Source organism: Eubalaena glacialis, chromosome 12 (assembly GCF_028564815.1).
Source record: "Eubalaena glacialis isolate mEubGla1 chromosome 12, mEubGla1.1.hap2.+ XY, whole genome shotgun sequence".
NCBI classification, from domain to species: Eukaryota; Metazoa; Chordata; class Mammalia; order Artiodactyla; family Balaenidae; genus Eubalaena; species Eubalaena glacialis.
Genome location: NC_083727.1, coordinates 17,905,451 through 17,922,272, shown reverse-complemented (window position 1 = coordinate 17,922,272; position 16,822 = coordinate 17,905,451).

Sequence of the window (16,822 nt, the reverse complement as noted above, 5' to 3'; positions counted from 1 at the left end):
GCATGAGGGTTGGTGCCCCTAACCCCTACATTGTTCAAGGGTCAACTGTATTACTTTTTGAACTGTCAAGCAAAACTTAGAAGTTAAGATCCATGAGAGCTAAATGTAAGGCCAGACACTATACAACTCCTAGAGGAAAACATAGGCAGAACACTCTATGACATAAATCACAGCAAGATCTTTCTTGACCCACCTCCTAGAGTAATGAAAATAAAAACAAAAATAAACAAATGGGACCTAATGAAACTTCAAAGCTTTTGCACAGCAAAGGAAACCATAAACAAGACGAAAAGACAACCCTCAGAACGGGAGAAAATATTTGCAAACGAAGCAACTGACAAGGGATTAATCTCCAAAATATACAAACAGCTCATGCAGCTCAATATCAAAAAAACAAGCAACACAGTCAAAAAATGGGCAGAAAACCTAAATAGACTTTCCTCCAAAGAAGACATACAGGTGGCCAAGAGGCACATGAAAAGATGCTCAACATCACTAATCATTAGAGAAATGCAAATCAAACCTATGAGGTACCACCCACACTGGTCAGAATGGCCATCATCAAGAAATCTACAAACAATAAATGCTGAAGAGGGAACCCTCTTACATTGTTGGTGGGAGTGTAAATTGATACAGCCACTATGGAGAACAGTATGGAGGTTCCTTAAAAAACTAAAAATAGAACTACCATATGACCCAACAATCCCACTCCTGGGCATATACCCAGAGAAAACCATAATTCCAAAAGATGCATGCACCCCAATGTTCACTGCAGCACTATTTACAATAGCCAGGTCATGGAAGCAACCTAAATGTCCATCAACAGAGGCATGGATAGAGAAGATGTGGTACATATATACAATGGAATATTACTCAGCCATAAAAGAGAACAAAATTATGCCATTTGCAGAGACGTGCATGGACCTAGAGACTGTCATACAGAGTAAAGTAAGTCAGAAAGAGAAAAACAAATATCGTATATTAACGCATATATATGGAACCTAGAAAAATGGTACAGATGAACCTATTTGCAAAGCAGAAATAGAGACGCAGACGTTGAGAGCAAACGTATGGACACCAAGCAGGGAGGGGAGTGGGATGGATTGGGAGATTGGGATTGACGTATGTAACTATGTAACTACTATGTATGAAGTAGATGGCTGGTGAGGGCCTGATGTATAGTATGGGGGAAAAGAAAAGGTACAATCTGTTTGTAGGACATAAATTAAGTTAACCTTAAAAATGCATTCCAATATATGTTAGGTGCAGACAATTACTGTTTGATTCCACTTATACGAGGTACCTAGAACAGTCAAATTCATAGAGTCAGAAAGTACGTTGGTAGATGCCAGGGGCCAGGGGGTGGGGTTGAGGTGGGGAGGAGGAATGGGGGTTAGTGTTGAATGGGGACAGAGTTTCAGTTTAGGAAGGTGAAAAATTTGCTGGATGGATTATGGTGAGAAGTGCACAACAGTGTGAGTGTACTTAGTGCCACTGAACTGGACAGTTAAATATGGTTAAAATAGTATGTTTTATATTATGTGACTTTTGCCACAATAAAAAAAAGACATTAAAAAAAAAGAAATTAAGATCCATGAAAACTTAGCCACTGAAGCCAAATTGAAATCCTATAATCAAATACATTTCAGGTATAATAGATGATTCTTCTATATTTTGCCATAGTGATGCACATGATAAACTCATTAATTCAACCTTACAACAGAGATATCAACTTCAAATTAGCAGGCAGGCATGCATGCAAGCACGAAGGTACAGGTGGTTATATATAGGAAAGAGAGGAATACAGTGTCAAAATGGATTTGGCACATTTGTTTTAACAAGTGTGACGATTAATTTTATGTGCCAACTTGGCTTGGCTTTGGTGCAGGCTTGTTTGGTTAAATACCCGTCTAGGTGTTGATGTGAAGGTATTTTTTAGACGGAATTAGCATTAAATCAGTAGACTTTGAGTAAAGCAGGTTACCCTCCATAATGTGAATGGGCCTCATGCAATCAGCAATCAGTTGAAGGCCTTACGAGAAAAGACTGCAGTCCCCTGAGAAAGAAGTCTCCCCGCAGACTGCTTTTGGACTCAAGATTGCAACATACACTCTTCTCTGGTCTCCTGCCTGCCAGCCTGTCCTACAGATTCCGGAGTTGCCAGTCTTTATAATAGCATGAGCTTATTCCTTAAAATAAATGTCAAAATCTCAGTCTCTGTCTTTCTGTCTGTCTCTCTCTATATATATAAAACAGTTGGTTCTATTGCTCTGGAGGACCCTAATAAAAGTGTAATTAATTTTTACATTTTTATTATCATACAGTATCAGTGAGACACAAATATCCAATTGAGTGTTTGTCTCACAAAGTGTTTTGGAAGGGAATTATTTTCAGGAAGGGCTTGGGTACTGAATCTTTTCTGTGACATCAGATGAAGCCACTTTCCTGTAACGGAAATTAAAAGAGTTGCAGATCAACAAAGAATATGTCCATCCGTTACCCATGTTTGAAATCGGGACTCTTATCACTGTTTAGTGCTTACCTGTATGCATTGCTCTGCTCTCCATGCTGTGCTGAAGAAGCTGTGAATTTCACAGCTGCTCCTGGGCAAGCAATATTGATACAGAATTTTGCTTTTCCATGAAATGGCTCAGCTAGGGTAATTATTTATCTGAACAAGCTGATGTCTTGAGCTTAGTGCCTTTGGATTTCTGCGAGACCAGAGATGGGCATGATTGACAGATAGCTGAAACTCTGTCACCTGGGTAAAACCCTGCTGGTAATGAAGCATTCATACTCAGACCTCACCTTTCTGGACCTGCCAGGCTGCATTTGCTGGCAGCAACTCTGAAAGCTTTCCATGGGAAAATGATGTTTCAAAGGTGCCAATTATAGCACATATGTATTTCACCTTGAGAATTTCAATTGGCAAAGATAATATCATGGGTTGCCCTTAGAGTTTTGATGGGAGGTTCATTTGTACTAAGAGATCTGATTGAAATGCGATTATTAACAGAGGCTTTGGAAAACAGTGCACAAAAAGCAATAGGGGATTGTTTTTTAAAGCATGTCCTAAAGGACCATTTACCAGCAAGCTCTCAGCTAATGTTTAAACAATCATGGTGTGCAGATAAGCATGTTCTCCTAGAAACCAACTGGATTGTGCCTCCCTGATGGAACATTGTATGTAAATATAAATTAGCTTGTTCTAACCCATGGTGCTGGACACTTAGAGGTGGTTTCTTTCCTTTTGCACAACACAGGAGTTGATGGGAAGGAACACAGAAATTCCTCTCATCTCAGGTTTGTCTAGCTACTCCTTACCGCCTTCCTTCTCCTGCTTCTTCCTAGGGCAGCTCTTAGGCAAAATGATAAAGGAGGAAACTAACACGGGTAATAAAATTTATGCTTATAGAATGTTTACTGTGGACCAAGTGCTTTACATGTGTTATTTTATTTAGTCCTCACAAAAATCCTGTAAAGTGTGGATTGATGAGGAAGCATTTTTATATCTACCTTCTCTGGAAGGCACTGAGATTCTGAGATGTCAAGTAATCAGTCCAAGGTTATCTAGATAGGTAAAGTCCCAGTATCTGTCTCTTTCCATTTATTTACATATACGTTTTCTTCTCCTGCAAGTACAAGTAAGTCTCTGTCTCTCCCTCTCTCTGTCTGTCTTTCACACACACACACACACACAGACACACACACACACACACGCATGCATGCCCTGCCCCTTCTGTTCTTCCAGACTTCTGTTGTACTGGGTGAAAACATCTGATAAACTCATTCTGTTCAATTGGTAGACTTAATATACTGTGCCTTCCCTAAGCATTTTAATATAATAGGTCAGAAAGAGGATGAAGCTTAGTAGAAAGGATTGCTTTGTAAATGGATGTTCAAAATCTGTAGAGAATGTGGCTTTGGGCTGGAGGCTTTCTTTGGATGCCTCAGATAATCCCACTTAGGAACCCCGCTACATCTGGCTGGGCTCCCCTGTGGTTTATCTGTGGTTCCTCTCCCAGATGCAGCCGGCTTTCTCCTTAGCATCTCTTTACTGCCTCTCAAACTTAACATCTTACATACTTTCCAACATCCCACCAGTTAAACAAGTACTTTTTTGAAGGCACTTCTAGTATAAGAATCAAAACGTTGGTTCGATTCCTTGTGTAATTATACTCGATTTCTGAAAAACATTTCTGATTTTAAAATAACCCTTAACTTCACATCCTTCTCCTTGTCAAAGGCTTCTTCCTTCACCAGGGGTCTTTATTTGCAGGCCCGAATACACTGGACACTGAACTGGATTTAAGCTCCCTTTTTAATGTTTCCTTAAGCAGTTTGACAGAGGTTTTAGATGAACCGAGTCAGACATCCACCTGCCATAGCAAATAGGATGATAAGCACCCTCTTCCATATGGATGACCCCATTCTACCATCACAACCCAGGAGTGGCCGTAACAAGCAACAGAACCTTTTGCTTAGTTATTTTCAGAAATGACAGCTCAGTGGTAATTATGGGAAAACCAAGATCTTCGTTTTTGGCAGGAACCCTTGGCATTCAGAGGGAGAGTGATAAGCAGCCCAGCAGGGCAAGGCATTTCATTATCTGGGGGTAACATTGGCAGCTAAGTCACTCCAGCGGGTTCATTTAGATGCTGCCTCCATCAAAATTAAGCTCTCTCAAGGCCCACGTCAAGGCTCCCTGGGGCAGAGGTAGGTAAGTGGTACATCAGATCCTCACGCTCTCCAGTGGCCTTGTCACGTCTTCCCTGGGGACACGATACAGCATCCTGGAGCATCAGAAGTCCAAAGCCGCCTCCCTACCTGTCATCTCCCCACGCCTCCACGCAATAGAGGTGGCCCTCCAGCACCTGATCTCCAGAGCAAAGCGTCAACCCTGACTCCCGCTTGTCAGAGACTCAAACCACCTGAGCTCTTTTCCTACAGCAATGCACAATAGCTGCTGGCTGTGCTCTGCATCTCAATTCGGAGATGTCTGTTCCCATCAAATCCTAGCAGAGAGCAGCAGCTCCTGGGATCTGCCAAACATCAGCTGCTCAGGAATTTCTCGGTTTCATCGAGTCTGACCACTAGAAGCTTACATATTTGGAATGTGTAACTCCAGCTTCCCACAGCCGTGTCTTCACAGAGCTGCGAATTTAACATGATGCCCTTGGCTTCGGTCTGGGGTCGATCTGAGAAAGGAGCACACGAAGAATTCTACTGCATTTCCCAGAGCTGGTCTAGAAGGTTCTATAACCAGCACTAACGCTGGTCAGCGCCCCAGAGAGAAATCAGGAGAAAATCCTCCGAAGATTTAGGTCATCATTGCAGAGAGTTTTTCTTCTGATGAAAGGGGATGCTTCTGTTCGCAAGATAATAACAGCTCTTTAACGCATCGTATTTCCTTTTTGCCTAAGCTGCCAAGAGCCCCCGGGGCTGAATTTCTGTCTCAGTTGCAGTGGCTTTCTTTACTTAAGCTTGGGATAATTGTCCCACTCTCTATCCCCTTTCAGCACTCGGCATTTTCCTTGACATGGAGCTACACGTTATCGTGTTTCTCTCACCACCATACCCCTAAACAGCTATTTGTTACCCTTATTTCATAGGTGAGGAAAATAAGGAAGTGGGGGGATGAAGTGACTTGCCTCAGTCAAAAAAGTCCCTTTGGGAGCTTTGTTGGTTATAAGCAGTAAACAAGGGAGTGGAAAAATAGCAGTGAGCAGTCACAGTACAGGCTCTGAGTCTAAGTAACAGCTCCTGTGGTGGTGGTAGTTGGGTGACACTGGCAGCCATTCATTCTGTTAACACGGCACTTGCTCAGCAAACCAGACGCTCTAATGTCAGGAAAGCCATTATGGTGGACCTGCCAGTCTGAAGGCTAAGAAAAATGTTTACAATAAAAACTTACCATAGAATTCAAACACCCACATTAAAAGATAGAGATCTTGTATATACATGTTTCGCCCTATTATTAGGCAACAAAATTTAGAGGACAACTAATTGTAATTTAATTTGTTTAATACAGTACCTAAAATTTCTGTCAGATAAACATTTCCTGAGAAGATCAAAATATATGGTTATTTTACTTTTTCCCATTTGGATCTCTTTCAATTTCTGCAGTTTATTAGCTTGGTTCAGTGTCTTTGAGCATTAGTCAACATTTAAAATGTAGGTTTTTATGATTCTGGGAGAAGCAATTGCTTCCAAGGGAGAAAACATTCTGTAAATTACATGTAAATGTTTTTACTTGGATGAGTTCTTTTGCATCTGTGCAGAGGATCATTTTAATTTACACAAGAATGAAGGTTTTCCGTGATTGAATGTAGTATGCATGCTTGTGTATCTAATTTCCACTTCATTTATACTGGAGTCTAGCAGACACAAGGGGCATTTTGTTATAATGTAAGTGCTACTTAAAAGTAAAATAAAATTATAATAAAAAGCCAAGGATTAGTGTGCCATTTCTAATTTTATTTCAGAGCTGTCCCTCAGAGTGGGTTGGAGCAGACCTGAGTCATGTCATTTGCATTATGATGCTTTAAAGATACAGGCCATAAAGACGTCATCACAGGAACAAAACAGATGAGAAGCTCAGAAATGTGATTGACAAAAAGCATCAAACCATCTCCCCTTTCCTCACAGTTACACATTTCGGAGTACAGGGGATTCTTCCTATGTAGAAACTGTGCTACAAATCATTCCCCTTGCTTTTTTTCTTAATCTCTGAGATTATATAACCTTTTTTAAAAAACTGAGTACTTGAAAATCCAAATGATTATGAATGTATCAATTAATTCGGCTTCTTCTCTTTGTGCTATTAAAACATTTCAGAGAAATAACAGCTTCTAGTCTGTTTATTGACAGTGAAAAGGATGTGACATTTTGACATTAATCAGTTTCTAGGGTGAAGACAGAGGTGCAGGTTTTGATGTCCTAATTTTATTGCTGCATCACTGCAAATGTAATAATAAAGGCCACTGAAATGTGGAAATGGGTGTGAATATTTGCCTTTTCCCATTTCAGAGCCATAGGACTTCTTTCCTGTTTATCTTATTAAATCTGCATTATTAAATGCCCTAAATTAATGAAAGGTTATTGCTTAAAAGTTCAAATTCATACATACCAGCCAGTTCTAAGTTTTTTGTCTCAGAGCTGCTCCTTCTCCTTTATGACTCCTTTGTTAGATACAATTAAATTTTTAGCATTTTTTTTCTACATTCATTTTTTTTCCCAGTCATTTCTTCCCTTTGGCCATCTTGGGAAATAAAGTGATGGAATTTCCCCTGACTTACAACAGAGAGAAAAGAGGTTCTGGAGGAGTATGGGCACCGTGCCCAAGATTAGTGTTGGCAGAGAGAGCTGATAGCTTACCGTCTCCAGGGAGGGCCAGCACATTTAAGCAGGTGTGGTCCCAGGTGGAGTAGAAACCAGTGACCATGTGATATGCTTTTCTTATATCCAGCAAGATGCCTCCTTCTAACTTGCTTTGCTGTGGAACAGGTAGAGAGCAAAGGCTAACCTCAGGTGGATTTCCCAGCACACCTGCAGTTGCAGTGTCTTTGGAAAGGGCTTGTGATTTAAAGTTTTGAAATCCAGGTGCCCCAATCTCTGACCTTCCAGTTAGTTACTTGCCTGTAGGGTCATAATATCTCCCATAATTAATAAAATCCATTTATCACAAACAGTTTTAAACTAATTTCAAACTCCCTAAAGCTCAGGTAATTAATTGTTGAATGTGCATATGGGGTGTTGCTATGAAGTCATTCACTTTGAAATAGAAGTAAAGTGTATTAGATAAATAAAAAAAACTTTCAACCTCGTGTTTTCTTCATAATATAGTTGGCTTTTGTTGGCCCACCTTATCTCCATTTAATCGTTTTATATTAGATGTGCTAATTATACAAACATTAATCTAATGTTTAATCTAATTCCATTTAATTCTGCAATATTCAGGGTTATCTGCCATATATTGAACTGAACAACACCTAAATATGACTCTGTGACGTAACTGCCACAATATTTGCACCACTGGGGAGTTGCCACCTTGGGAAGAAATAGAAACTGTAAACAATTTATTCACGATAACTTTATTTAATAATAGAATAGGAGCTACTTCTATCTTGGTGTTGCTACTAATTTTGCTTTCAAACCAGGATCCAATCTTTAAGACTTAGAAAACTTTAAATAACCTTTTTTTAAAAAGCTTTAAGAATCATGTATTGAACCAATTAACTCCATAAGTCTACATATCAATATATTCCTTCCTAAAAGTCCTCTGCTCTGCCAAGATTACCTTTGCCTCTCAAGTGGATTGTAAGGCATCCTATCTTTTGTTATATAAGCTTGGTAAATCTGAAGTAAATTCAGATACACGTTCAAAGTTTTACAGCCTTCACTTAATAGCAAATTTCATCATCTAAATTTGACCCAACCCTTTTTTCTAAAATAATAAAATAAGGCTGGATCAAGATAGTGGCCGCAGGCTGGATCAAGATAGTGGCCGCAACAAAATACTTTGCTTTTTCTTTTACCCCAAGCTTCTTGAAATAACAAAATAAAATTTGTATGAATTAAACTTTCTGGTAAACAAGAAAAGTGCAACATGAGGGAACCAGAAATTCTGAGGAACTACAAAAATTTTAAAAAGCAACAGGATCAGATCCACGGGGAAAGGAGATTGTAAAAAAGCAAAGCAAAACAAAGCAAAACAAGACAACACTGCTCAGATTAAATACGAGAGATGACTACCACTGGGGCATTAATTTTACAGGGACACTCCAAGCTCAAGAACAATGAACACAAGTAGCGGTGAAGCACCTTTGAGCGATGCTCGTGGTGATTGTACAGCTACTGTATTGGGGCTGCCTGGCCAGCAAGCCCTTTTTCATCCTTGTTTTTTGTTGCACTGTGGGCAGCAAAAAAGCTTAGATGGTTTCATGGGAAAATTCTACTGTATGTTTAAAGAACATATACTTCCTACGTTACATACATAATTCCAAAGAAGAGGAACTATTAGGAAGCTTTCCAATTCATTCTTTAATGCTAGCATGACAGAATAAAGTGCCATAAAATAAAAATAAAGCTATAGTTCAAGCTCATTTTTGAATTTAGATGCAAACATCCTGAATAAAATACTTGCAAATCAAATCCACCAACGTATTAAAAAGGGTATTTCTCAGGAACACAGGGATGAGTCATCATTGATTACTCACTATGTTATAATGTATTGGAAATAATATCACCGCCTTAACAGATTTTAAAACTTAAATCGATATGTTCATCACTATGGATGCCAAAATTGCATTTGATGTAATTCAAATTCTGAGCAAAGCAATGAAATGAGAGTCACACAACCACCCCCCCCAAACCCAAAATATCCCTCAAAGCACACTCAGAAAAGAAAAAAAAAAAACTTTATACTGTAAAGGGCATCTATCAAAAGCAAAGCCAAATTTTGAAGAATTTTCCATCAAAGTTACTAAGAAAGGAATGCCTGTGTGGCTCACAGCCTCCAATGTGACCTTCCCCCTCCTGGTGTTCACACCTTTGTGTAATTCCCCTCTCTTAGAGTGTGGGCAGGACCTGAGACTCGCTTCTAATCAACAGGATATGGCAAAGTGGACGATGTCACTCCATGATTTTGTAATGTTACATGGCAAAGTGGTGAGATGTCATGCTTGGATTACGTTATGTTATATAAGGCTCCGTCTTGCTAGCAGATTCATTCTCTTTCCCTTTTCAACTGCCCTTGAAGAAGCAAGCTGCCACTCTGTAAATTGCCTACGGAAAGGACCACATGACAGGGAACTGTGGGGTTGCATCTAGGAGCTGAGGAAGCCTCTAGCCAATAGTCAGCAAAAAATTCTAAAGCTCTCAGCCCTATAGCTACAAGGAAATAAATTCTGCCAACAACTTGAGTAGATTCTTCTCCAGCTGAGTCACCAGATGAGAATGCATACATAACCATAAGCAGTATTTGAGTTTCAGTTTTTCTACATCCTCACCAGCACTAGATATGATCGGTCATTTTAATTGTAACCATTCTGTTATGCAAGCAGTAATACCTCATTGTGATTTTAATTTGTATATCCCTAATGACTAATGATGTTGACCATTTTTTCATGTACTTCTTATCCATCCGTAGGCTTTCACTGGTGATGTGTCAGTTCAAACTCTTTTGCCCATTTTATGTGATATTATTTGTTTTCTTATTACCAACTTTTGAGAGCTTTTATATACTTATAATTAAGTTCTTTATCCAATATGTGACTTGCAAATGTTATTCCTGTCTGTGGGTTGCCTTTTCATTATCTTACTCGGGTATTTCAAAGAGCAGAAGTTCTTAATTTTGGTGAAGTTCAATTTATAATTTTGTTTCTCTTATGGATATGCTTTTGGCATTGTATCTAGAAAATCTTTGCCTTAACCAAAGTCACATAGATTTTCTCCAGTGGTCTTCATTCATTTGTGTAGGTCACAGTTTCATTTTGTTGTCATTTTCCCTCTGCTTGAAGAGCTTAAAATGTTTGGTGTTGCAGAACTGTTGGTGATGAGTTCTTTCCATTTGTGTATATCTAGAAACATTTTCATTGAACCTTAATTTCAAAAAATATTTTCACCGAATAAAGAATTCTAGGCTGATGGTATTATTCTTTCAATACTTTTTAAATTGTTGCTGCACTGTCTTTTAGCTTGCATTGTTTCTGGTGAGAAATCTGCTGTCACCCTTATCTTTGTTTCTCAGTATGTAATATGTTTTTTCTTTGCTTTTAAGATTTTCTTCTTATCATTGCTTTTAAGCAATTTAGTTATGATGTGCCTTAGTGTAGTTTTCTTCATATTTCTTGTGCATGTGGTTTTTTCCTTGGATCTGTGGTCTCTGCAACTGTAAATGTTTTCATCAGATTTGGAAAGGTTTTGGCCATTTTTTTCAAATTTTTTTTTGGTTCCTTCACCCTCTCCTCTCCTTTGTGTATGCCAGTTACGTGTATATTTGCTCACTTGAAGTTGTCCTCAATTCACTGATGCTGTATTTTTTTTTTTACCAGTCATTTTCACAATTTAATTTTGAACAGTTTCTATTGCTGTGTTTTCATGTTCACTATTTTTTTATCATTGTTGGCAATGTCTAATCTGCCATTAATCTCATCTGCTGTATTTTTACCGTGACCTTATGTTTTTCATCTTTAGAAGTTTTAGTTGGGTCTTTTAAACATCCTTCATGCCTCTACTTAACATGTTCAGTCATCACATGTTCAGTTTCTAGCTTCTCAAACATATGGAACACAGTTTTAATAACTGCTTCAATGTCTTATTCTACTAATTCTAAAATCTGTGTTGTTGCTGGGTCAGTTTTGATTGGTTGATTGATTTTCTCCTCATTAAGGGTTGTACTTTCCTGCTTCTTTGCAGGCTGTGTAGTTTATTATTAAATGCTAAACATTTTGCATTTTACCTTATTGGTTGCTAGATTTTTGTATTCCTAGAAATATTCTTGAGCTTTGCTCTGCAATGTGGCTAAGTTACTTGGAAACGCTTTGATCCCTTTGGATCTTTACTGTGGCAAGACACTTCTTTGATCCTAATCAGTGCTCTCGAACTATGAGGTTTTCTAATCTAGCTGTTGGAGACACACTACTCTCAGCCCTGTGTGGGCTCTGGGCACCGCTCACTCTAATCCTTTGGGTTGGTTCTTTCCTTGGCCTCAGGTAGTTTCCTCACACACATGCATTGATCAGTACTCAGCTGAATTCTCACAGGGAACAGGCTGCAGATCCCTGGAGGTCTCTCTCTGTGCTGCTCTTCCCTCTCTGATACGCTGCCCTCCCTGGACTCCCAACTCTGTCACCTCAACTCAGAAGCACTGCCAGCTTCTGCCTGGGTTCCCCTTCTCTGCACCATGCCTAGAAACTCTCTGCAGGTACTCAGCTGGGACAGTCATAATATGATTACTTTTGGTAATATAATTAAAAAAATTTTTTCTGGACCAGGAAAAAAACACCATAGGCAAATATAAAGGGCAAATGTGAGATTGAGGAAAAATATTTCTTACATGTGTAGCAGAAAGAAGATTAATATTAAAAATATACAAAATACAAATCAATAAGAAAAGAAAAGAATCCAAGAGTATAATGGTCAAATTTACAGGAGATGGAGCCAAATATATATGGCTAAAATACATATAAACTTATACTTGATCTACTTAATCACCAAGGCAATGTAAATGAGGTGTAATTTTTACAATTATCTGATAGTAAATAATAAAAAGATCAATGAATTTCGGCGTTGGCACTGGTGCATGGAAATAGAGACTCACGGAGACAATGCAGAGTAGTATACATTTGGATGTTCTTTTTGGACGGAATTTAAGCAATTTTTATTAAAAGATTAGGTACACATGCTCTTTGACTCAACGATTCCAATTCTAGCAGTCTGTCCTGTATTTATACCTATTTGCATATGTGCGTAACATTTTTCAAAGAAGGATTCACTAAAAATAAAACTAGAAACAGCCTAGATGACCATCCTTTCAGAATGGTACAATACACTATTGTACCATATTGTAGAAGACTATAGAGCTACTAGAAAGAATGTGGTATCCCTATATGATTTGACACATGACTATTTCTAAAGATATTATTAAGTGAAAAAAGTACGGAGTAATACATATAGTAAGATCCTATTTATTTTCAAAAATATAACCTTACATAAATAACCTTATGTTCTCTTCTATGAGTATATATTCTTAAGAAAATGTAAAAGCATTTTTTAAAAAAATGGAAGGCTGTGAATTTAATGCTCAGTCATGATTACCTCTGGGAATGGGGGGAGCTGGTTAAAGGACGACATTCATACTCTGTACAACCTCTGTATCGCTCAAATTCTGACAACAAGTAATCTGTGTATAATTTGTGTAATTATAAAATTAGAACATAAAAAAAAAAAAAAAAAAAATTAGAACATGGGGAAAACTGAATGCCAAAATAAAGGAGAGAAAAAGAAAGTAAAAAAGAATGAAAAGAAGGGGAAATGCAGGTTTTTTTCTTACATTTTCATTTTATTAATTTATTTTTGCTTAAGCATCGACCAAGGTGGAGCTAATATTACAACCTCAGAGATGTTTTCCTGCACTTAGCAATTTTTTTGTACATGGGTCAAATTCTCTTCCACAAATCCATCTATGATCTCTGAATGATTCAGGGCTGTATATCACCTCTCTCCGTACTTGTTTACATTTTCACTCTCAAAATAACGCCTTAAATTGTATATCTTGAGTATTAACACTCAAATTATAAGTTTCCCCTCCAAAATGAGCATAGCATTGCAGTTAAGACTAAGGGATTTAGGGTCAGATTATCTGGATTCAAGGGAAAATGCCGTTTTGAGATTTATAACTGACTGGTAGAGGTCATGTGAAATATTTAAAGTTAGTTTACACATTTATGGTCTGTTTGGGGGGCGCCGTAGGACAGAGAGGGATGTAATAGAATTTTAAGGGCGTTGTAAATAGTCATTATTCCTTTGTGGAATGTGGATTTGGAGCTTCTCTCAATGTGTAAGAGAAGCCGTACCATTTGGGGAGAAGGGGAAGCAGAGGCTTTCAACTCTTCAGCTGATTGTTAAGGACAGACAGGTAATATTATAAAATCTAATGTAAGAAAATTTAGTTTAAAAAATGAGAAATCCAGTTCTGAACTCTTTTAAGTTTTCTCCCCAGATCTAAGATAAAAGCTCATCAGTTGTAAATGCTCAGTGTTTTCCACAGTGATGGAGTTTAAATTAAAACAACAACAACAAAATCTGGAGTTTAATAGGAAAGCAGAGTCCATTGTGTAAGTGAGCCTTGTGGCCGGAGATGCCTGGGGCAGGAAGGACAGAGACTACATTCCTGTGATGTCCCATTTCTCCTGGCTCCAGCCCTCTTTCAAATTCTGGGTGTCTATGGCATGTTTGTTTAAACAAGAATTTGTCACTGGGCAACAGCCCCATCCAGGCATCAGGAGACTGAGCACGTGACAGCAAGTCTGACCATGTTGTGTGGCTAGCCTTGGGCGACAGTGACAGAGGAGTCAGGCTCACCTTGGCTGGTGACGCTAGCCCCTGAAACCATCCTCCCTCCCCCACTTCCACTTCTCCTCCCCTTCCCTCTCTCCCTCCTCCTTCCTTCCTTTGTTCTTTCGTTCTTTTATTCAACTCAACAATTTATGGAGCAGTTACTGTGTCAGGCATTGTCCTAGTGGAAATATTGGAAAGAAAGCAGTGCATACAACAGAGGAAAAGCCGTCATGGCAATAACTCCTTACTTCGTAGTCTATTTTCAGAAATCAAACTTTCAACTATAAAAATTGACTTTCCTATCAGGGAGAGTAACGCCTGAGTGATTGTGAATTTCTAGCTGTATTTTCTAGTGGAACTTGTATTATGCATTGCAAATGAATTAACATTTCAGTTTATAAACCAAGCCCTCATTGTTTTAACTTCGTATGAATTGAACCCCTAGGGTAGAATTCTGTTTGCACCCACAATATTCAGACTTGCGACCTGTAAATCAAAGTTTACATCTGAAGTTCTGCTGTCCTAAAGGTCCTGTCTTGGTTTCCTCTTTGAATGACATCTTTTCCTATGTCTCAAATGCCTCCATCCTTAGCGAGTGGCTCCAATCGGTAATTAATTAAAAAGGAAAAGATCAGAGAATTTGGAATAAGAGACAGGATGTGAGAGATGGTACCTAACACACAGAGGCAGATCCGGGGTGATGGCCCTTGGAGGCATATACCATCTGCTCATACATTTTAAAATTCCCTCAGAGTGGATTTAGGTCCTTTCCAGAAGTTCCTTTATTCTATTGCCACAACTGTAATACTCCTCTCTGAGCTTCCGAAAAATACTCTAGGTCACTTCAACTACTAGCACTGCTTAATAATAATAACTTTAAAAGTACTCAGTGTGTGTTGGGAATCGTAATTAGTATTTTACATCCTCACATCCACACTCGAGGTGGGTGGTGTTATTATCCCATTTTACATAGGAGGACACTAAGAGGACTTACATAATTTGTCCAAGGTCATTGCATTATGGGTCCAGAATTTGAAGCCAGAATCTGACTCCAGACTTCATGCCCTTCACCACTGGACTCTGCTGCCTCTCCATTATTATTATTCAAACTAATACAAAAGTCAAAGTAAAACATGGGATGGAACCCACAAGATTGTCATAAGGTTTAAACGGCACACTAGGTGTCAAGCACTTAGCAGAAATCAGGATGCTGATCTTCCATCTCTGAATAAACTCCATTTTTCATCCTCCCTCTTAAAATGTGATAGTTTCTACTGGATAAGTTCTGAGCAGCCTCGAATATGTTGGTAATCTCACTTGATCTGTTGTATACTTATGCTTCTATTCAGCAGATTATAAGTGCATTAATTTTTTAGCATCCATGTTAAACTGCTGTTCATATTACATTTTTTCTCCTTGCACATTAAATTTATAGTCATCTAAAATTGATTTTTTAGAAGATGAACTATTATTAAGCATGTCATCCTCACTTTTGTACTTGTATAGAGGTAGTTTTAGTGTATTTCTGTCTTATTCTGCTATAACATGTACCATAGACTGGGTGGCTTATAAACAACAGAAATTTATTGCCCACAGTTCTGGAGGCTCGACATCCAAGACCAAGGTGCCAGCATGGTCAGGTTGGTGAAGTCTCTCTTCTGGTTTACAGATTGCTGACTTCTCCTTGTATCCTCACATGGGGTAGAGCAGAGAGAGGAAGCCAGTGCTCTTGTGACTCTCATAAGGGCACTAATCCTATTCATGAGGGCTCCACTCTCATAACCTCACCTAATCCTAATTACCTTCCAAAGGCCTCACCCCCTAATAACATCACGTCAGGGGAGGGGTGGAGTTTCAACATATGAATTTGGGGTGGGGGGACACAAATATTCAGTCTACAACAACTACTTTCTAGCCTTTTCTCTAGACATACATTTACATATACACATTTACATAAAAATGCATGTATACATTTTTGGTTAATAACCTCATTTTTCTTAGTGCGTATATCATGACTGTTTCTCCATGTCATGAAAGATTCTTCTGAAACATCATTTTCAAACGCTGTATGGTATTCCATTACATGGTTTTACTTTATTTAATCTCTCACCACTTGGTGAACTTCTACCTCCTTTCTCAGGTTTCTAATAGCCCATTTCTAGTATTGACTCCTTTGGTCACCCAGATAAATAACTTCAAAATCTGCCCAGGTCCTAAATGAGGCAATCTTGTCCTGAAGCTATTGTTGAAAGATGCTAGCAGTACGTCTGAAAGATCTGTTGAGGGGAGATGTCTTGCTAAGTAGTATTTATGCTTCCTCTAATGAAATTCTTTAGGAAAGCTTATATTAAACACTGCAGAAACAGACCCCATTTCACTTTGAGGACATTGATATGCATATGAGTTTTTTGTAGATAGTTATATATTTACATATAATTAATATCTGTAGTGCGTTTCACCATATACCAGCTACATACTTGATCTTATATAATTCTCACGAGAAGCCCATTTTAGCAGTGAAGTAACTGAGGCTCCTCGTGGATCAGTGGCAAAGAGACTCCCACCTGAGTCTTGTGATTCCAAACTCTGTGCTCGCTTCTGTGTAAATGAGGATTAGATTTTGATTCATTAGCATTTCAGCGTTAGGAGGTATTAGCATATCAGCAGGCTGCTCCAGGCAAAGTGGAGCTTTCTCATCTCACCTCTCATTAATAAAAATTATTTTGCGGGAAGGAATTGCTGCAGAACTTGATTAGTTAAA